Raw genomic sequence first — 24,405 nt, 5'->3', positions numbered from 1 at the left:
CATTAACATAGCACTGAAAATAATATCTAGTTAATTACAAGCAAAGTTGCGAAATACTTGGTGCAAATCTACATGCATTCCACAACTGTTTTACTGTACAACAATGAAAGACTGCAACTACAAAGGAAATGATTACGCGCTACCAATAAACAAAGGCTACACTAACTACACAAACTACAAGGAAAAAATCAGAAGATTCCAGTGAGGTATCCTGGCAGGGTCGCCATATGAAACGTCCCCTTTGAAAAATTATACATGACTGTGCTTAAACTGACACACAATATTTTTGGCGCAACGCAATCTGACTTTCAAAAATCCCTACGAAAGAATGGCCCTGACTAACATTAACCTATACGTTTCACAAATCACTTACCTCACAAAAATCTTCGTTACACGAACTACTGCAATACAGCGAGTGCCACTACTGCCAGCTAACTAAAAGTTTCAAACTACGGAAGTCACTAACAAATGATAGGCACAGTTAGTAAATGAAAGATTTTAATAGAGAACAAACAATGTATTTACCTTTATAGTCACAATATATATATCAGTTCATGACACCAATTCTTACAAATTTCAAAACTCCGCCATCTCTCTCCCCACGTCCACCACTGCTGGCGGCTCACCTCCAACTGCGCAACGCTACATGCTGTTAGCATCCAGCTGCCGCTGCCCAACAGTACAATGGCAGACAACAATGCAAACGAGCCACAGACTGCATATGGCACAGCCAGTGATTTTTATACATAGCGCTATGTGGCGGCGGCGTTACCAATAAAAAAACCTCAACAGCCTACTTACAACTGTACTTGCTGTTGAGAACCGTAATGTCCACTTCACTCTTCGCTCTCAAACTGCGTTCACAGCTACTCGGATCTCTCTTGGATTTTCCTTTTCCGCCAGCGTTAGTAGTGTGTTAACAAGTGATACACGGCAGTGTGGCTAAGTTTAGGAAGAAGAGCTGCCGATACGCATCTCATGTTTGGTTTCTCTGAATGCAATGGAAGGGACAGACAACGACGCTATGCTTAGCTGTTGCATTATTTATGTTATTTTATGTATTTATTAGTTTTGCGGCCTCTGTTTCACTCGCGTAGACTGTATGGTCTGCAGAGATTTTGCTTTTGTTTTTATTTAATCGAATTTTTATGCTTTTAACTAACTGCAACGTCTATTAATCTTTTCACGCTAATAAACTCCATGTAAACATGGTCTCTTTCGAACGTACGCCTGACCAGATAGCGATTCTGGTAGCTGGAGTCCAAAGTTTTCGTTAATAATGCATTATGCGTTCTTGCAGAGATATTTGCATAGCATCTTTCATCCTCTAAGAAATATTTCTTTATATCTAACCAAAAGGTGAAATACCAGAAGTGAAATTTCTTAATAATTTTCATCTCCTATTGCGCCCCATTAGGGGTTGAATTTCCAGAAACACTGAAATACATATTTTTTTTAAACATCTAATGGAGAAGTGAAATACCAGTGGTCATAGATGTAGTCTTAAAAACCCTTTAGTTCTTATTTAATAATTATTTTCAAACAAAGTTTTATCCAATATTTTACTCCCTTGGTGGTTGAATTTCAAAAACCACTGGAACACGAATTTTTTATTTTCTAACTCAGAAACCAAATACCAGTTTTCGTTGTTCTAGCTTTAAAATTCTCTTAATAGCGACATACTTTTAAAAAGCCTTTCATCTCCTATTTCACCACCCTATGAGTGGTTTCAGTTAACTCCTTCTTAAACGATGCCTACAGTATAAGATCCACACTCTCTACAAGCTTCAAGTTTCTATACTTAGCGGTTTGCGCTAGGTGATGATGAGTCGCTGGTCAGTCTGACTCTATTTCACCCCCTTAGGGGTAGAATTTCCTAAAACAGTGAAACGCTTATTTTTTCATTTTTAATCAGGATGATGCCAAAGAGCAATTTAGCTTTAAAACTGTTTCCACAATGAAATATCTTCATAAAAAGATTAAAGAATAGATCGTTCCATATTATTAAAAGCATCCTACAACTCACAAACGAAACACTATACTCTGATGAAATGCTAGTGCTTTACAAATCTGACTAGATTTTGTATTCAGTGAAATAACATCTCAAACATCTCAACCCATGATTCCTCCAACCCCCTGGGATACTTTCCTTTTTTGTCAGGTAGTGTATTTTTAAAGTTTTTCTTTTAACTTACTGCATGCTCACGAGACCATTTGAAATGCGATCTGCACAAGGTACACTAGAATATTAGTTTTCGTTCGTAAATGTGTATTGTGTAACCTTATTTTATGCCATGTTTTACATCCTTAAGTATCTCCTCATTCCGAATCTATGGAACAAAAGTTACAGTCATTTAATCTAACAGAGAATTGATTTGTGCATAACTGGAGACAACTGGGTCATTGATGATAAATTCTTCTCGGGTTGACAGCCGAGTCAATGCGTTGTTCTCCAGCAACGTTTCAGCAAGTTTCTTACTTGCCATCTTCAGGCGAAGTGTCGGGTTCACGTCTCGTCCGGGTCTTTATAGCTGCTGGACCACGGGCATCTCTGCATCCTTGGCGCGGGTCGGGCCAATCAGGCGCGAGCGGAATCGGCGCGGCGGCGCGTGGTGGGGGGGGGGGGGGGGGGGGGGGCGCTGGGTCCTGGCGTCTCGTCTCAGTGCGGCTTGTTTATTCCATATGCCGCCACCGACCTACCTCCATCGGAGCACTCTCGTCTCATTCTTGATATTGTTGTATTCCACGCGCTGCTGAGTTGGAAGCCACTGTCCCGATTGACCAGGTTGTCACTAACCTGTATCTCCACTGCCTCCTTAATAACTGAGTCCCAGAAACCTATGGTATAGCCAAACACCTGGCGCTACTACTTAAGCCTCTCGTGGGTAAATGTCCCCACCATATCAAGAATTCTACAGAGTTTGTTAAGACACTCAAGGAGTGGCGTCTTGACAAAAATGATATTATGGTCAGCTTTGATGCTATATCCCTTTTCACGAGGGTACCGTTAGAGGACTCCCTGAAACTACTGGAAAATCATTTCGACGAAGACACAGTAGAATTATTCCGCCATGCACTCACGACCACATATTTCCAGTGTGGCGGCAGGTTTTACCAATAGGTGGATGGAGTCGCTATGGCATCCCCACTGGCACCATGTATCGCTAATCTGTACATGGAATACTTCGAGGATATCGCCTTGGAAACAGCACGCCTTAAACCCAAGGTCTTTTATCGGTACGTGGACGATACCTTCACGGTCTGGCCTCACGGCGAAGACACTCTAACGGAATTTCTGAACCATCTGAACAGCATACACGAGAACATCAGGTTCACAATGGAAATGGAAGAAAATGGGTGCCTATCCTTCCTCGATATCCTTATAAAGAAGAAAACGGACAGCACACTGGGACACTCGGTCTACCGAAAGAAAACGCACACAGACCTGTACCTCAACGCCAACAGCTGCCATCACCCAGCACAATGGAAATCCGTGCTCACTGCCCTGGTCCACAGAGCTCATGACATATGCGACAAGGACAGTTTATCTGCTGAGATTCAGCACCTGAAGAAAACCTTCCAGATGAATGGATACTAAGACACGCAGATTACACGCGCTCTCCATATGAGCAAGAAGAAGAAGGAGAAGAACCTTCAGGAAGATGAGAACAACAAAAGTCTGGCGTTCCTCCCGTACACAGGACCACCCACGGCCAAGATTGCCAGGATACTGGAGAAAAACAGGATAAAAACCATCTTCCATCGTCCAACAAAAGTCAGAAATATGCTGGGCTCAATGAAGGACAACTTGGGTCTAAGAACTCCGGGTGTCTACAGTATTTCCTGTCAATGTGGGAAACAATATATTGGGCAGACACAGCGTTGCATAATGCAACGCATCTCTGAACATGTGAGAAGCGTCCGCCTCGGACAAAAAGAAAAATCCGCGGTAGCGGAGCACAGCCTCAGTGAAGAACACACATTTCAGTTTGAAGAAACCAAGAGACTGTGTAGAGCGAAAGGTTTCTGGGACTCAGTTATTAAGGAGGCCGTGGAGATACGGGTTAGTAACAACCTGGTCAATCGGGACAGTGGCTTCCAACTCAGCAGCGCGTGGAATACAACAATATCAAGAATGAGACGAGAGTGCTCCGATGGAGGTAGGTCGGTGGCGGCATATGGAATAAACAAGCCGCACCGAGACGAGACGCCAGGACCCGGCGCCCCCCCACCACGCGCCGCCGCGCCGATTCCGCTCGCGCCTGATTGGCCCGACCCGCGCCAAGGATGCAGAGATGCCCGTGGTCCAGCGGCTATAAAGACCCGGACGAGACGTGAACCCGACACTTCGCCTGAAGATGGCAAGTAAGAAACTTGCTGAAACGTTGCTGGAGAACAATGCATTGACTCGGCTGTCAACCCGAGAAGAATTTATCATCAAGATTCGCCGAGAAAACCTGCATTCTCATATAACTGGTTCATTGATTGGCATTCTGCGGCGCTCAGCTATGATTATCGCTTCCATTTATTGTGGTCAGATAGTCATCAGTGTGTCCATCTCCGACCTGGCGAGAGATCACAGGAAGCAGCATTCTCGAGTCCCATTCCTCTCCAACCCCTTGAACCATGGTTGGGGAACTGTTTCCTTCTTCATGGTACGGAGAAAACATCTGACGTCACTGGAAAAGTCCTCAGACCCAGATTCCCACTTTCAGTTTGCTTTGTGAGTCTCCCATCAATCTCACTTTATTCAGAGTAGAGACCAAACTATCACGTCCAAACTGAAAGTTCAAGCGAAACCCCTGTTCATGGGGCTGAGGTAGTCCTCTCCGACGCTACCAAACTCACGTTCGCAACGGAGAGGTCATCTGTCGGATCAAATTCAAAAAGGTATATGTCCCTGCCCCGACTAAAACCCGAATTGTGTAATTACTGCTCCAAACTCTAGTCTCAACATCTTCGGAAGTGGGATTTCACTGCTACGTTTAGTGCCATTCAACAAAATGTTGAATCATTCTCCAGAAACATGTGTCCATACTGATTGTTAACTTTTTCAATGAAGTAATTAGTAACAAGTTATCTCTTAAGCAGCACAACTTTACACCAGGTTGACAGTGGTTGGTAGAAGTTTTATGCATCAATCGACAGAAGCAACTTTCAGAGTACAATTACAAAGTGAAGGATATTTTCTCAAATAATGATGTTATTGCTGTAACCCATACTGTTACCTGTTACAAATTTTTTAAATGTACAGTGACAGTTTGGTATTGTAAGGAAGGATAGTAATCTTTCTCTATTCCACAGATTTTTATTATTCTTGCATACTCAGATTTCAACTATAAATAACCAACTTCAATGATAAAATGTAAGAAAATGACAGAATCAGAATTGATTTATATAAAACAAAAAGAGAAACACGATGTTATTGAATAGCAATGATCCGTTATAGTCAATATTCCACTTGAGTGAGTTACAACCCAATAATCTCGCAATAGTACAAATCACCATATGACTTTGCTGCAATATTGACAAGAGGAAACTGTGGTTGTTTTTGTAACCACAAGTACAGCAGACTCAGTTTGCGCCCTATTATGGGTAAATGTAAGTAGCACCCTCTATATGACAGTAATCCAGTTCTGTTGCTGTATAGTAATACAAAACCCTTTCTTTAATAACTAAACCGGGGAGTATATTTGCATATCACCTTTAAAACACATCAAGAAGTATAGTAGTGGTGAAGTGATCCCCCTAATCTTATGCGAAGATCATTAATACGTTCACACAACTGTCCTGTACGGAACTGTTACGTCACACCAGAAATAATAAAAACATTTTAATGATCTACTTAATAAAATATAGTTCCATAACTTTTTCAAATTCATCAAAAGCTAAAATTTATCGTAGTAGCTTGTATCATAGCGGTTAAATATCCACTAAATACCTAATATAAAAGAAATATAGAAGTTAATACAAATAGTTTTTATGAAGGCCTGTTAAAGTCAAAGTAGAATACTGGAGATTAACAGGCAATGCTAATTTAACCAAGTACATTTAATAAAAGCATACAAACATATTCTGCTGACATAAACTTCTTACTTAACGTATAGTGTAGCTCCAGTTACGGTATGCTGCTTGCAAAGAACGATATAACGAATTACCTCACATTTATCCTTTAAGGATAATAGCTGAATAGTGTTTTATGTGTTCAGTAGTAGAAGCGATATAGCATTGGACAATACCAACAATTGGAAGACAAAGTGACCTACTGATAATAGTAAGTTATGGTCTCAAATACTATCATGCCTAATGTTGCCTTATTAAAGAAAGTGCAAAATTTTCATATGAGTTCACTTCTGAGTCGTGGTATTTTCTGCCTCAAAGTAGGGGATCGTCAAAGAGCTTATAAAACCAGCTACTCTTTACCACCACTTGCTCATTGAGAAGATGGCAGTACATCTCCTCCAGGAGGTCCATGATTCTGCCTTTCTCAGCTTTTTGCAGTAACTTCACGGTCTACCTCAGAGAGAGGAGAAGGTGCCACTTTCAACCAGGTGAGCAGTGAAGTTAGATCCTCAGCTCTATCCTGTCTATCCACAGCTACATGTTGCCAACATTCCATCCTGTAAATACCCGAGTCATGGTGCAAATTTCTTTTATCAATCCCATTAGCCGAAATATGCCCAAGCTTGTTTGTAGTTGAAAATAAAACCTTTATTTTTTTTATAATCGGCGCTATTTTTGTGGTAAAGGTACCATAGTTTCTCAACCAAATGCACTTATTAATTGTTCAAATGGCTCTGAGCACTATGGGACTTAACATCTGTGGTCATCAGTCCCCTAGAACTTAGAACTACTTAAACCTAACTAACCTAAGGACATCACACATATCCATGCCCAAGGCATATTAATTGTATCGTCCATTTTACTGTTATCTACAGGTTCTTTTACATTCTGGTATATTCTTGCATTCTTTCTCTAAATTTTATCCACATGATGAGGGGGATAGTTGTTCGCCCTGGCAGTGTATTGAATGGTGCCCACTTCTTTTTCTTCTTCTTCTGCGGAAGAGGGTGGGAGCCTAAGAAGACTGTTAACAAAGAAACAGAAAAATCATTTTTATGTTGATTTGGGTGATTTGAATAATAGTCAATAATAAGACAAGTATGAGTATTTTTTCAGAAACTTCCTAATCTCTGTTTCCCATGATCATTTCTGATATTGTGGTCAAAAAAGTGAATGGAACCATTAGTTTTCATTTCACAGGTGAACGTCTTTCTTGCAATCCTTTTAACTTACCTACAAATTTTTGGATTATGTGATTACTGCTATTAGCCAACAGACGTGTGTCATGACTGTATCTAAAGTATAGCACCATCTTTACTGCTAGATCTGGATTTGCAAAAAAAAAAAAGTTTTTTTCAAGGTAGTTAACGAATGTGTCAGCTAACAAGCTGGATTTGGAGTTTCCCATGCAGGGCCCATTGTTTTGGTGATACAATTATCAATTAAACTTAAAGTAACAGTACTTCAAAACGAGTGATGACAAGTCAAAAATTAGCTAGTTCCATCATTAGACAGTCTACTTTGATTGCATGAATTTTTCTTAATAATTCCAATAATACAGGTAACTGGTACATTTGTATTAAGATTCACCATATCATGACATTTCATACCTTCTGAGATTCGTATGTTACTAATGTTTCTGGCCAAGTTACAACTATTTTTGATTGAAAATTGCCTATTGAAGTAGTAATGTTTCTTTAATAATTTAAAATGTTGAGTTTACTGAATGGGACCCACCTTGCATCAATGATTGATCTTACCAGTAAAGAATCCTTGCGGGTCTTAATCAGTGCTACAAGTACAGGAGTGTATGAGTTTGTTACCTTGAGCTTTTGTAATTCAATGGCTGAAAAAATTTCTTTGCATGTTTTTAAATTATCATTTAGTTTTTTATGTGCTTCTGATGTTAGATTCCTATCTATTCTAGTGATACTGTTTTCACTATTTTTTTTTATATTAGCAGTATATTAATTCTTCCTTCTATCATCACTTAGTTCACTTTATGTGACTTTGTAATGACATCATTATCATAATTAATTTTGCAGTTAATATTGTCTGCTATCTTTTTTTGTTTTGATAGTAGTAGGTCTAGTAGATTATTCCATAATGGTTTTATTGTCTGCTACAACAGTTTTATACTGTTCGAAATTTCATATTATTAGAGTGTTAATTGCATGTTTCATGTTCACAAGTATGTTCCTTATAATGTTGCATATCCCTTACTGTCAAAATGTTTGTATAGAAAGTAAATATTCTATATTGAAATAAATATTCTACTGTTGTCAATGTTTATATAACTTCATAAAGGCAGAAACATTGTATTAGCAGATAAATGTTACTTATCTTGCTATGGCTGTCTGATTGTCTAGAGTGTCAGTTTCTGTTTATGCTTTCCAAATAATAGGTTCAAGGTTTTTTGTTTCAGTAAAAGTCGCTGGAATATTGCTGGTTTTTGACATCATCAGTGTTTCTTCATAAATTCTTGACACTTTCTACAACACCACTTGTTGAATAAAAGCATTGTGCAATTTTTCAACACAACACAAAGAACTTGAAAGTTAAATTGACCTACCTCAGCAACAACTTAAACTACTATGGCGTGTTTGGTGCCTAAAATTTCTATAATCATTATGTACATAGCTTCCAGTCCTTCTAGAACAGGGTGTAGTTCAAATGTATTTTATTATGACTGTCTTAACTGAAATTACTTTTAAGGTATAATTTACATAATACTCCCTAGAAATTATTATTTGGTAAAGATTTGTGCAATGAATAATTAATAATGAAAGCTGCAAATTTTGATAGTATAAAAATCAGCTTTCTGTCTTTGTGTAATTGTTGATTAAATTACTGACAGTAAAATTAGAAAAACTGAAAAGGAAAACATAAATTTTGTTCACATGAAAACTAAGCTTAATAATGTTAATTTCATTGTAAAGTTGTTTTTGACTCATTCAAGTTAAGAACTGTGATTAATAATTTTCATGGTTAATATCAATGTTATTAAATGGATCGATATGAAAAAAAATTATATGACAAGAAAAATAGGGTTTTGGTGATCAAATACATCCAAAATTATCCTTAGATGTGGAACATATAGTTTAGGTACAAAAATTAACTCAAGTGAGGCCAAATTTTATACAATGCGAAACATATGAAGTGAAATAGAAAAGTTTTGAGGAGGCAAGATTCATTACATCCTGATAGCTCTGCTTCCTAGTTCTGTGTTAAAACTGTACTTCAACATTTTTTCTAGAACTATTTTTTCCTGCTCGTTAAAGGCAGTGTTTGTCAAATTAACTCCCCTTGGGTAGAACTTGAAGATCTTCTCCCTGCTTGTAATAGTGCATTCCAACTGACCTATTAGACTTTGGGTAGAACTTGAAGATCTGTTCCCTGCCTGTATTAGTGCATTGCAACTGACCTATTATATCCAATAATTTTCTTATTACGTTTCAGTAGCTGTTCTACTAGCAACGTCCCTTACAATACCAAAGAACACATCAAATATAACTCATAAGTAACTATTTCTTTTTCAATAAACAAATCTTCAATTTCACTCTGGAAGATTACCACTTTGCATTTAGGTTTGTACTTCCCATTTTCGAATTTGCTGCTGAATTATTGCAGCACATACCTCTACTATACCTTACCTATAATACGTGCTTTGTTAAACACAACATGCTGGTTGGTTTTAGTCAGTCTGAGTCTTTGTTTGTTGCATTGATAATACATTGAACTTTCCTAGTTTGACAGACTCCTCTTGTCTATACACCAGTGAAATCATATGGTTACATGGGCTGTTGCGAGTTTGTTGGATTGTAAGTCAGTCAAATTGTATGTTGCCTAGAATGGATCAGTGCTATTGGATAACACAGTGTTTTACTTATTCTTTCAACTAAATCAATTCTCATTGTGTAATTTCCTTGTATTTTGGCAGTGGAGGTGACTGTTTGTAACACAAATTTGCATAAGCAAGAATAACAAAAATCAGTTTGATTGCAGCTGTCTACTGTATTCCTACGCTTCCTTAAAGTGGTCTATACTCATTGTGCACAATTGTTCCTCATGGAATCAGAGTTGGTTAAGTTGGTATTGGTGTACTTTATTGAAAACACACAATTACTGGTTTCTAATTTACACTTTTCTCGTGAGATGACTTTGTGCACTTTGCTAAAACACATGATACATTGATTTACAGGTCAGTTGCTGTAGGTTGAATAGAAATTGACTAGTTTCGAAGGTGTAATGATGGCGGCTACACTACTGACACATTTTAAACTGCAACTTACATAGAATGATCGCCAGTAATATTTAATTTTCGTTGGAGAAAGTTGATGAAAACAAATGTCCCAGATGATCATTTCAAGTACTTTGTAAACATGAGTTTGTAGTGTGTGTACCATCGTCATAGCTTTTATACTGTTAATTTCTGTTTACCGAATTGCAACTCACCTTTAACTCAAAGTACAGGTCTTTTAAACCAGCGGATCGCGCCACTGCACATAAGGCCACAGATGCAGAAGGCGTTACAGATGTTGATCGGGGGCAAAGAGGTGTAAAAAATGCATGAAATTAGATCTTTGGCTGCACAGTCGATCCACACGGTAATATCGACGTTTCACTGCGAGCTGCACCGTCACGACGTCTTTGTGAGTTCATTACAGATATCGGAGGTCTCATGGAATCCGGCACTTTCTGTAATAAATTCACATAGTCATCGCGACGATGCAGCTCTCTGTGATACATCGATATTACCTTGAGGATCGATCACGCAGCCATAGATCTAATTTTATGCTTATGTTATACGCCTTTGCCTCCGATTAGAGTGGCCGCAGTGGCGCTGTCCGCGGTTTTAGAAGAATGGAACAAGTGCTGGTGCGTCAGTCGCCTCAGAGCACCGAAGACGACTGCATGGAATGCACCGAAATATTAGAAGATGAAGAGAAATTTTATGGAACAAGCATTGCGCCGAAAAAATATGAAGATCACAACAAGTTGTTACATACACATCACACATGTTCATTTTGGATTATAGATATCATAAGTGATGTGCCCTTCACTACATTTTTGCCCCTTTTTTTGTTTTATGGAGTTTCTATTGGCAACACATGGTCAGAGTTGCTTTACTTTTTTTGGCTCTTTCCTTACATGATTAATGAGAAACCATTGACACTGAACATCAGCATTTGTCGAGCTGTTGATCATACTTACATAACCTGTTAATAATCTTACAATCTTTTACAGTCGTTCTAGCTGTAGCTTACAAATTATACGCGATATGCATTTGTGTGAAGTCTTCAGCTATCGAACTGCATCTTTCACATGGCTTTGTGGCCATTTACAATGGAACCTCCACCAATGTCATTGTCCACTCCCCTGTGGCGCCACCTAAGCAATTGTGAGGCAAGTTGTTTTGTATGGCACCTGTCGTGAGTTTTAATAAAAGCATACAAAGCTGTCTGACATAAATGTGCATATTCGAAGTTGGTAATGCCGTTTTTTCAATAAAACCGAAATTAAGATTGTGGCTGGTTACTGCTGTATGTTGTAAACATTCTGTAGAAACGAAAGACTTCTTCTTTGTGCTACTCTGCAGCTAATATACACGCTCTGTATGGTTTAGATCTCTCTGTATCAAAGCAGTGAGTACAACTATCAACGAAACATGCCACATCACTACAGACTGTCTATGGTGCGCCCTCTTTGGAGAAGCAGCTATCTTACCTAGCTGGAGCTTGTAAGAACTTCCATTCGTACTAAACCTCTGTTTAGCCAGTGAGTCCATAGATGGTGATATAAGGGGCGTTCAGTATAACTGGCCATGTTTTCTCACCCGAGTTTTGCGACAATTAAGCCAGTCTGTGCTGGACCTGACTTAGTGAGCCGCCCCATAGGTATTCTTCCTCCCATTATGCGTCCCCTTGCAGATAGTACAGCGCCGTCGGATTCTGAAAATGCAATACTGCTGTCTATGCTTCATATAACGAAGCGGGAAGAAGTTTTTTGTGCAAATAATGTTTACACAGGATGCCATTATGGCTTGTTTATTTAAGACACACTGTAAAATGAACTGATACACACTGGTTATAAGCTATTAACAGTACGACAGCATGATCTACCACATGACTAGATTGAAAAACATTCTACTGACGACTGCCGACTGTGATGCACAGTTTGTAACTTGAGCATACAATCGGTATAGTTCGTATAAGATCGTACATCTTCAGTTCTACCAAAGTTGCTCGTGTATTTATTAATATCATATGGAGAAAATATCATTAATAATTATGGAGAAAATCTTGTAGAATTCTGTAATCAATATGACTTGAAAATTTTCAACACTCACTATTCACATAAATATATCCACAGATATACATGGGAGAGACCATTATTACAGCAGAAATCAATCATAATTGATTATTTCATTACCCAGCAACTGCCAAAATGGATGTTCAAGGCTGTAGAGTCATTCAGGGGGTCCAACTGTGGGTCTCATCACTACTTAGTTTTAGCACAGTTGACATACCCATTTAGGAGAAAACCACCAACAACTGGACAAGTGGCTCACCACAGCTATCATGACAAATTATAGCAGGCGAGGTATAAGCTCTTTCTCCTGAAGCAGTTCAGCATCAATGATTTATTTCAACATACATTAGAAAATGAACTAAAAGCAATCCCAGAAGATGACAATGTTGAAGTAGAATATGAAAATATTAAAAAAGCACTTACAAAAATTTCCCTAGAGGCACTAAGGACTGAGAGTAAGAGTCTAGGTAAACAGAATCCTCCATGGATGTCTGATGACGTGAGGATGTTGATTAGGGGAAAGAAAAATCACTGCAACAAATAGTTATCAACTAAATCACTACAGGACAGGCAAAACCACCAGACAACAAATTACAAATTAAGAAACAGAATTAAATTAGAAAAGAACATAACGTGGGAATAGAAATGTATTGAAACTGAGAGTCTAATAGGAGGATTAGAAACAACAGAAGTGTGGAGAACAATTACCATTATAAAGAAAACACAAGGGAAAAAAGCAGTAGACAATCTAATTCCCTTAAAGGAATGGAAAAAGCATCATGAAGACCTGAAGATAGGCCATATTACACTCAAGAGAATGGAAAGAAGATGGAAGTAACTTTTCGAAATATAAACATTGCAATAGAGGAAGTGAATTGGGCATTAATTAAAATGAAGAATGGCCAATCACCTGGGCCAGGAACATCCCTGTTGAGTTATTGAAGGCTGGAGAAGATATCTGAAGAAACCAATAACCTGCCTCATGAACAACTGTTGTTAAAGGACTGAAAATCTCTCAGAAGGTAAAAAGTCATTATGGTTTCTATTTTCAAGAAAGGGAATAGAAAAGACACAAACTGCTACAGAGTCATTAGTGTCAACTGTACAATGAGCCGCTTATTTGACCAGATAAAGTTTCAAGTCTCGGTCGGGCACACAGTTTTAATCTGCCAGGAAGTTTCATATCAGTGCACACTCCGCTGCAGATTGAAAATCTCATTCTGGATAATAATAATATTAATATCAACATTTCCTGGAATTGCAAAAGATTAAATTAGATTAGATTAATTATTCATTCCATAGACCCACAAAAGAGGGGATCCTCCTGGGTGTGGAACATGTCAGATAAACACATTACAAAAATGTAATTAGAAAAACTTGAGTTTCATTAATTTTAATGATCCTCAGAGAATAAACAGTAAAATTATGCACATGAATTCAATTTAAGCGTCTAATATTTACATGTTTAATACTCACATCTGCTTTCATTAAATCCATTATTCAGACATTTGCTAGTTTCTTGGCTATTGCAACCAAGTTTTGTCAAAAATTAAAGTAAATTATACATTTCAGTGATCCTCAGTTAAAGAACAGTCAGATTGTGTACAAGATTTAAAATTAAACTTCCACTATTTACAGACTTAAGACTTACATCTACTTTCCGTACATCCATCATTCACACAGTAGGTAGTTACTTGGCTGTTCAACCAAGTATTGTCAAAAATTAAAGTATAATAAATTTTCATTAAAATGGTCTACTTCACTTGTTGAGAAAAGCATGGATGGAATAGAAGGAGTTGACCACCAAAAATTGTTTTAAATTATGTTTAAATTGTGCCTTGTCTGAAACTAAACTTTTAACAGTTGCTGGTAACTTATTGAAAATATGTGTTGGTGTCTACTGGACACCTTTCTGGGCAAGAGTAAGTGATTTTAAATCTTTATGTATATTGTTCTTATTCATAGTATTGATAATATGTACTAAGCAGTTAGTGGGAAAAAGAGATGTATTAAACACAACAAACTTCATTAAGGAATGAATATACTGAGAAAAAGGTTAATGCCCAATTTTTTGAATAAGTTTTGACATGCTGTTTGTGGACTTACACTACTCATTACTCATATTAGATGCTTCTGTACTCTAAAAAGTTTTTCTCTGTTTGTGGAGTTACCCCAAAATATAATACCATATTTTATAATGAAGTGAAAATAAGCAAAATATGTCAGTTTTTTATATTTATATCTCCTATGTCTGACATCATTCACATTGCAAACACAGACTTGTTTAGAGGCTTTAGCAGTTCATTAGTATGTGGCTCCCAACTGAACTTTTTATCAAGTTGCAACCCCAAGAATTTTACACTCTCAACTTCTCCTATTTCCATGTCGTCATATTTTACACACACACACACCAGAAGGAATCTCTTGGAAATTCTGATCTGCATATAGTGGGTCTTTTCAAAATTTAATGACAGTGAATTGGCTATGAACCACTTATTAATGTCAGTAAAAATTTGATTAGCTGCCCTTTCTAAATTTATATTTGATTTACTATTTACTGCAATGTTTGTATCATCTGCAAATAAGACAAACTTGGCATCTGGTAATGTAACAGATGACAGGTCATTAAAATACACAAGAAACAGTGTTGGACCTAGTATGGAACCTTGGGGAACACCACATGTAACTTCCCAGGCAGATGATGTCTGATTGCCTACTGCTGAAGTGTTATGTAATGACACCCTTTGTATTCTATTAGTAAGATATGACTGAAACCACTTTGCAGCACTACCAGTGGCGCCATAATATTTTAATTTACTTAAAAGAATTTAGTGAAATGCCTTTGACAGATCAGAATATGCCAGTTGCCTCTAAATAGCTTTCTCAATATCAGAACGCTTAAGAAACCCAAACTGTGACTTTGACAGTATGTTGTTTTCACTAAGGTGCGTAAGTAGATGCTTGAACATAACCTTTTCAAAGATTTTTGAAAAAGCTGGCAAAAGTGAGATAGGTCAATAATTTGATGGCATTTCTTTGTTCCCTTTCTTGTGGAGAGGTATAGCTTCAGCATATTTAAGCCAGTCCAAGAATGTTCCTGTGACAAGTGATTGATTACACAAATAGCTTAAGATATGACTAAGCTCACATGAACACTCTTTTATTAACTTTGTTGATATGTTATCATAACCACTAGAGTGCTTTGATTTCAAGGACTTTATGATGGATTCTATTTCTTTGGATAAAGTGTCAATTCCATTTTACTGAAATTACTTGTGTGCATTGGTCTCAGATATTCCATTGCATTATTTACTGAACCTGACAACCCCATGCTATCAGTAACAGAGACAAAATACTTGTTTAAACGGTTTGCAACACAACATGCGTTTGTTACCAGGTTTTCATTTATTTTTAGAGCTATTTGTTCCTTCTCATTTCTGGTCCTACCTGTCTCTTTCTGGTCCTTTCTGAAGATAATATTTATGACCCATGGTCTACTCCTAATGTCTAAGTGGCGAAAGCCATCTTTTGTTAGCAAATAGTTATTAATAACAGTTACTTGATTCGTGCCAGAATAAATGTCCTTTCCTTGCGTATCTCTTTGTTGACATCGATAGCGATTTCTGCATCGACACCTCAACCCACTGGTTCTGAAAGCGCCAGATGACCAACCACCACTGCTATCCAGCGTGGGAGCCTCGTTTCTTACTCCATACGTACTGCAGCGCTGATACAATCACTTCACGTATGTGAAATAGCAGAACTGGAAATAAAGTATCTGCAAATAAGGAGTACCTTATGAGCTCCTGATACCCTACACAAAACAGCAGCTAGTAAAGAGAAGCCCATAGCAGCATCAGCAACTCTTGTTCTGTTTATATACCAGCCACCAGCACTAGAGAGAGTTTTCCTAAGACTGCAGAGGACCTAATAGCTCCATCACAGTAGATACGACTTCAAACAAGGTGTGTTGAAGCCAGCACCTTAAAAGACGAGTGATACCTGAAGAAGGATTCCCTCTTGGACACATAAAAGAATGGATTACTTGGTAGTCACCAACTCTGTTCTGCTGTAATAGGAGCGGAATTAATATCCAGAGTCCTACTGCAAAATCTGTGGTTGTGGGGATGAACAGACCACCAACATTTGCTACTGAGTCACTTATGCCCAGTCTCGTGTACCTTGGAGGGCATGGCAGAAGCTTCAGTCAGCGACTTAAAGTTGCCAGGTTTTGGTCTGCAGGTGTCTTAACTTCTGTAATTTTTATATTTTGTTCTTAGTTTAGTTCTAATCCATATGTTATATGTTATAGAAATAGAAAACAGTCTCCGTTGCAAGTGTTTTATTAACAATTACTCGTTTTGCGCGGTTAGTGCATCTTCAGATTATTCGTAATTGGTGATAACAATTCTGTTACATAACAGTTCATTTGTGAACGTATTTAGCAACGAATAATGGGATAACCAAGCAAAAGGTGAGAAGTAAAGTGATGCACTTGTCTTGAACAGCGGAGACCGCATTAGTCACATTTAAAAGCCATTGATATTGTGGCGTTAAAGTGAAAGCCGCAATCGTCAGTATAAACATAGGATAGTCCGAAATAACAAATAAAAACCTCTCAGCTAAAACCATAAAATTACAACATTAATAAGACTGAGAGCAGAATTAAGAACCAGAAAGAACTCAAAAAACCATGGCACTATGTAGTGCGATGATAGGTTAGCGAACACAGCTGTGAATCGAAGTGTAAACAAGTACTGTTCCAGACAACATATATACTGGGGGCTGCACAGTAGATGGACTTGAGAACGGATATTAATAAAAGCTCCGAGTGGCGGCGCTGATTGTAAAAACGAATTGTAGCAGAGTAAATGCTGAACAGAGTCATTTAAAACGACGTAATAGAATAAAATACTCTTAGAAACTAAAAATATACGAATTAGTGCTGAGCCAACTGCTAACTGTTGAGATGGACCGAAATGGGTAGGAAGAAACTGAAAAACACAAAGGCTTAAAAATATTGGGGTAATGGGAAAACCGAAAAGAAATCGGTGATAGGAGACAAAGGCTGAAAAAGGTGAGGTGCAGACCAAATAGTCGAAAAGAGAAGAGAGAAAACTACCTACACTTTGACAAAGCTGACATCCTGGTGTCATAAAAAATTTGGTTTTAGAGCCCACCTGATCATTAAGGCTTAAGTTTTACCAACCGCTTGAGAAACTTTACTATCTCAAACTCGTCCAGAATGGCTAATTTTTTCCCTTTAGGTAATATATATAGAATCTGGTGAGACTTGAGCATCGGCTCACAATGGCTTCGGTTCACAATGGCCACTACCTCTAAGATGTTCAGGGAAAGAAGAGTTATTCTTCACAGCGTCCTTTGCAATGCGAAGGTGGTCCCGAAACTGTATTTTGACCTTGCGGCCTGTTTATCAAACATGTGCATGCAGGCACTGGACACAAATTAGTCTCTAGACTACTGTGTTTGAAAATAAATCTTTAACTAGCAGTTCATTGTGAATGAGCTCGTACTGGATTCGATCACGGCTGATTTTAAACTAACTGCCTTTGATGAGGTTGACGAGTCTGTAAGGTACTTCACTGACAGAAAGTGAGGTGATATAGATGCATTCAGAAGAAGTACTCCGAGTACTAGCTGTGCTCTTCGTAATGGCTGACTTCAAATGAAATAAGTTACGTACTGATTTGGGTCAGCAAGCACTGGACTTAATGTACACTCAGTGCCCTACCGATCACACATGAAAAAAATGTATATGCATAGCGGGATGACAAGACGACTTGTGTATGATGGAGTCGGTGGTTGTAGCTTTCTGGAAAATGTTGTACACGATGTGTCACTCAGCCGACCGGAGGTTTAAATCAAGGTAATTAAGTGACTAATTAGACGCCAAAATTTTGTGCAGGAGAATCAATTTGGGATGCAAACTACAAATACCTTCCGCAAATGGGCTTACGTTTCCAACGGGGCCGTCAAATATAACGAAAATGTCATCAATGTTTCTACAATTGAAGAGTATTTCCTTGCTAAGATGAGATTGTTGCTAAAGTATTTGTTCTCTAGGCTGTTGACAAAGATGTCTGCTAAACAACCAGCTACACAATTAACCATTGCTAGCCCATCATTTTTAGTGCATACTGTAGAGAGCTGCCTCAAACCAGTCTCTGGACTGAAGACCACCACAACAACTATTGTTAAAGGAAAAGTAGTTGTATGAAGTAATAATTCCGAGAACTGCTGCAACGTCATCAGTTTCGTCCGTGAGCAGTGAAATTCTGTCACTTATATTGTCGACAATGATGTTAATGGTGTCATTGGTGGGTACGTTAGTACATAAATTCTTCACATTGAGCGAAGCTGGCTTATAGGAAGGTGGGAATGTTTTGCCTTAAAGCCTATCAACGAGCACTTTCTTATTTTGAATCATCATAAAAACAGAACTGCTATAGCACCCGTAAGATAAATTTGGCAGTAGGTTCCACTAGATTACAATTAAGCAGACAGGAAAATCTCATTTATGTATTTATATTTTAGCTCTAATTAACGTTGTTTTGGGATTCATTACTGTAAGCCTTTGCTGAGTTTCAGGAGTAATAATGTTACTACACACATGGATACAGTTTCACAGTTCTCTGTTGAAAATGAAATGGAGTAATGTGTTCAGAAGTTTGTTCGTCAGGTATTGGACATGGCAGTCTCGTTTGAGAAAACCAATTTCAAAATAACGAAAATTTCTTTCAGTACTAGTGTTACTCACGCTCTCATACTTGTATAAGTCCATAAGCAATTTAGGATACGTAAAAATCAGTGTGCCTCTAAGGTAGTCTTTAAATATTCTGAAACTCTGTTAAGCAAGGAGATGAGGCGCCTCTACAACTAGAAAGATGTGCTCAACAGGATTGCTTGTGATGCGTACACACAATTTGATGAACTTATAAAGGTACTAAATGCCTTTACATGGGAGTGCCGTCAACCAATTAAAGAAAGACATCATTGTAAACTTAACCGCTTATGGAAAATTCATGCGAGTCCGATTAACAATGGTAACCAGCTAGTAGTGACGTTTTCCGTCATGCCAAATGAGTAGTCACTTTCACCAACTTACAGTCTAGTCATCAGCATAATGCCCTTCTAAATGAGGGCTTAAAACATAACATCCAACCACTAATGAATGATAAACGCACCAATGACCTAATTGCTGACTTGAAGCTGGCACTAGATCGTGCAGTCGATGATAATACGAGTATGTTAGCTTAGCTTGTAAAGCCTGTGATTTGACTGAGAAATTTTTTAATTCAAACAATGCTAGCAGTGAACATTTAGTTTTAAAGTCAATTAATACTAAGAAACTTAAGAAGCACGATGCCATAGCGATGGGGGCAGATAAAAGCAACGCGACCATTGCTATTTATAAGGCAGACTATACATTCAGAGTTAAGCAGTTTTTCAACGACAGTGGTATTGAACAGATAGAATGTGACCAAACGCAATACACACGTAGGAAGAAGCAACATACTGGCTAACTATTCTAGGAACGTACGGTCTCGGAATTTGAACAGCAAAACCGCGCTGTGTTGCAGTATGCAGGTTTTATAGTGTCTGCCACAGGAATTGACCGAGCATCTCAGTGACGCTTTCGCACTTACTAAACGAGCCTGCAGCGAAACGCCCTACTTTTCTGTCGATCTTCTCTAATGGAATGAAATTTTCACTCTGTAGCGAAGTGCGCGCTGATATTAAAATTCCATCCAGATTAATACTGTGTGCCGGACCGAGACTCGAATTCGGGACCTTTGCCTCTTTTTCTTCGCCTTCTCTATTTCTGCTATCAATCCTGTCTGATACGGATCCCAGACTGAGCTGCTACACCGAAGCATTTGTCAAACGAATATTTTCTAAGTTACCTCGTTTGGGTGGACTACACTATCTGAGGGTCCTCTCCCTGAATCTCAGTCTGGCGTCTGCCTTGCACGCAGTTAGTTTTGTGTGGTCGTTTTACCTGAAACTGCGCATGTCTAGATGTGGAATGGATGTGCCTGTATCCAGTGACTGTTCTGCAGTCGTGTAATCATACAAATGGGTACTTCTGCCAATACGTGCCCAATACTTTTCATTTGTTTAAGTTGAGCGTCAGTTACCAATCACTACACCGTCAAAGCTCTACATTTTTATACAGTTTTCTGGCGCTGCGACTTCTCGTTATCCGACGGCACCATCCCAATAAGCCTCATGGAACTTCCGACCTTATACAGTAGGTCATTTGTATGTACTGTGAAAAGTAATGGCCCTATAACACTCCCATAGGATACGACCGCAAATGTGAAGACTCCTTTGAGAATGACGTGCTATATTGTATTTGCTAGAAACTCTTCAATCAAATCACACACCTGGTGGTATTCCGTACACACGTATTTTGTTCATGTGTACAATGTGAACTATATGTTTCCCAAGGTATAGAATAAATGGATTTTGGAGGGACCAATCAGTTTAGTACGGTGAAACTAAAGATATCAAACGACAGGCGACTAGGAACAGTATGTGTTAACCGATATCTCTTCTTCTACAGTCGTTGGTATTTTCTCGTGAGCAACAGGCATCGTCAAGGCCACGAGATGTTGGTGTGACGGGTTGCATAACTGGCAGGCGATGAAGACTAATGCTCTATGTTCCTGCGTGTTACCTATGAAATACTGTCTGCGTAGAGTAGATTCGCTCATATCTTAATGTTTAACACAACTGTCGGCTGAAATATTTAACACGTTATAGCGGGGAAAACTTAGGTTATTTTGAAAATACAGATACAGAATAATAACACTGCAACTGGTCACTTTAACTGCACTGTTTTCACAACAGGATTCCGATCTTATATTTCATTCGCCGACTGGATGAGTTAAGACTGCTAGGTGAAGATAATTTTCGGCTGTAATTTACCGGCGACATTGTCACTGCAGCCGCAAGTGAAAAACCGAAGTACAGCCTATTATGCTGCAGTCGTTGCTTTCATCGTTTCAATTGCAGATAGTGCGATATATAGAGCGAATAAAATACTGCACAAGAAAATTACACTGCTTTTCAAACAGTCAGCACATCGAGAAAATAGGAAGAAGGTAATGTGAAGGTGAAAGCATAAAGGAAAAACACTTTACTTGCTTTTCAAATGACGAAGTATAAAACGCATCTCCTTAATGTCAACTAAGAAAAAAAAAAGTGATATTGTCTACTTTGAATATCAGGCATACTAACGTCCTTGAAATAAGACCAAATGATGTTCAGGTTCGAATTATTTCAGGTTACCATGGAATTTTATGTCCATGTGAAGGAACTACATACATGATATTTCGTGCAACTTAAACCTTTCGGAAATAGGACTGTTGTTTATTATATATATTGTTAGTGCAACGTGGCTCGAAAACCAAACGAAATTTCCAACCACGAAGTTGGAGTCCTATTCACTATCAAACCCAACCACTATTTTCTTAATTTCTATAAACACTGGATGTTTAAGCAATATGTACGTCTCTAGCCCTCGTGCCCGCATGACCAAGGGCTCTAAAGTGCGAAGACACGAAAGGAAGCGATCAGCACATAGCTGTTTCGAGTTCTGGGAATGGAAATTTTTATCGCCAGAAGTTTGGGGAACAAAACAGAAGTGATATTAGCATACAGTTAATGATCAGTCTATATACCCTTCAATAGGGTAGACTTTTAAATTTTTGATATATTTTCTTGGGATACTTCCCCCCTCCCCCCTTTCATTCTGTATAAAAGTGAACTGTGCGAAAATTGAGCTCAATAGGATGAGAGGGAAGGGTGTCCAAACCCTTAAAAAATCGTAAGATCTTGAAAAATATGACCAACTTCGTGTATGGCAAGTCAAATCATTTCCTAATGTACTTTTTACTTTATGCTCCTTAACTGAAAACGCTTTCATTTACAGACCACATTGCTCGTGTGACGTGAGAGGTCGATGACCCTACGGCAGGAGGAGAAAGGGCAGAGCTAGCCGATTCACCTCTTTTTGCGATTCTACGCGGAGCTATCCATTGGTGGTTAAGTTCTGAAGGGCTGGTAGCAATCGTTACAAGTATAATGTAGTCGTCTTTAGTTCATTTGCGTGGGTAAATTTACTTGCTTGGATACTATTCCTATAAAATAACTGTAGGAAAGCTGCCGTACGTCATACAAATGTTAATACACTGCGCAACGCAAGTAAAGGGTCACGTTTTCGAAACCCCGTACTTGTCTCACATTGCGACGTAGAAGTTTAAAATTTGGATCAAAAGTGCCTACAATCTTCCTTTGTAATGCTACAAAAGCGTGGTGCCTGCGACGTCAGTGTCCAAATAGCAAGGTGTCGACACACGCAAAATAAAGACTAGAGGACAGAAGTTCACGTGAGGTGTTAGGTGGGTTAATGATGCCACATCGGCACGAAAATTCACCAGAATTCTGCCCAACCTCACTGTGGAGCTGTTACTCGATGGAAAAATCGTCTCACCTCCGCTTACCCACATTTCATCCCTTCTTTTGACGCCTCTGTGGTGGAGGTCAGAATCGCTATTCTCGACCTCGAAATCACGTGGTTTTATTACCCCTCACATAAACACCTATGCTGTGTGTTTTTTTGGCATGTGTCAATACCTTGCTGTGTGAGGTGTTGCCGAGACCGCGGATGACATCGCACGGCGCCACTCTTTTGCACCATTACAGAGAAGAAATGTCAAATCAAAAAACTTTTAGCCGTCTAAATTTCCAGGTTTATTTTATTTTTTTCTGCCAGTTTCAGCGTTTCACTACGCCATCTTCAGGCCCCCTGACCGATGTATAGGAAAATTCCACCTCTTGTAGAATCAAAACAGGGGCTATCATACAGTCACTGGTATCCGCAGACCTCTTTCTAGCAAAGCGACCCCTTGGGATCAACACCTGCAGGTGTTGCACAGTGTCGTTTGGAAACTTCCTGTCTGATTAAAATGTAATTTTACTGTCCCAAGAAGTTTCGTTACAGCATAAATTTCGATACAAAGAAAAAGACCCAATTTGGTAATTGTACTGACCATTACAAAGAGAAATGATTTTTCTGACGTAATACGGTCTAATATCATTTATTTTCGAGACACAACTATTGGAGGCCTACACGTTTTCGTGCCCCACACTTTATCCTAGACACGGTTTCGAACTGTCAAAAGTTTCAATAATATAATTTCTTCACGCACGAAAGCGGTAGCTTACAGGGTTATCGTTCTACCAACTCTTTAATATTGTTGTTCTTCGCCGTGGGTCCTTTACCTAGGTAGATTAAGGGAAGAGATATAAAAAGATTCAAATAGGAGCTACGTCGCGGGTTACTTCACTTAGCGTGAAAGTGTCTTAGAGGCGCTGAATGAATCGCAGAAGGGGCAGGCCCACATTTAGGCGAGTCTAGGGCCACTCACCACAAAAATTATGATAAAAAGTATCTTTGTGTTAATTCTATGTTGTTGGCACTCTTACAGTCGTAAAAGACGTGGACGCAGTTATACGAGGGTTGGAACTTTAATGGTGCCAACTATTTATTTACAACTCGCACAAAAGTGTTTGAAAGCTTTACTGACCTTCAAATTAGTCGCCAGCATTGTGTCTAACCTGTTGCCAGCGATGTGGAAGTCTTTGGATACTCTTAGCAGTGCCAGTTGTGTTGACAGGTCGAGCGGCGCTGTCTATCGCCCGACGAACCTGTAGCAGGACTGAAGCGAATGCCGCGAAGTGTTTCCCTCAGCATAGAAATCGATTTGAACTCTAGAGGGCGTTTCCTAAAAATGGCTTTATATAATTATTGTCTGAATAATTATACTACTACCACCTGCTTAAGGTCACAATTCTTTCTTTTTAATTGAAATACCGACTCTTGCATGAACTGAATAAGGGCTCTAAAGTATCTACCTCAACAGGTATGAACGCTTGTTCATCTTCGATACTACGAAACAGATCACTTCTACTGCAAGGTCTTTGATCCCCATACTTTCGGTA

The sequence above is a fragment of the Schistocerca gregaria genome, chromosome 2 (genome assembly GCF_023897955.1).
Source record: "Schistocerca gregaria isolate iqSchGreg1 chromosome 2, iqSchGreg1.2, whole genome shotgun sequence".
In the NCBI taxonomy this organism is placed as follows: Eukaryota; Metazoa; Arthropoda; class Insecta; order Orthoptera; family Acrididae; genus Schistocerca; species Schistocerca gregaria.
Note: the sequence above shows the minus strand (reverse complement) of the source record.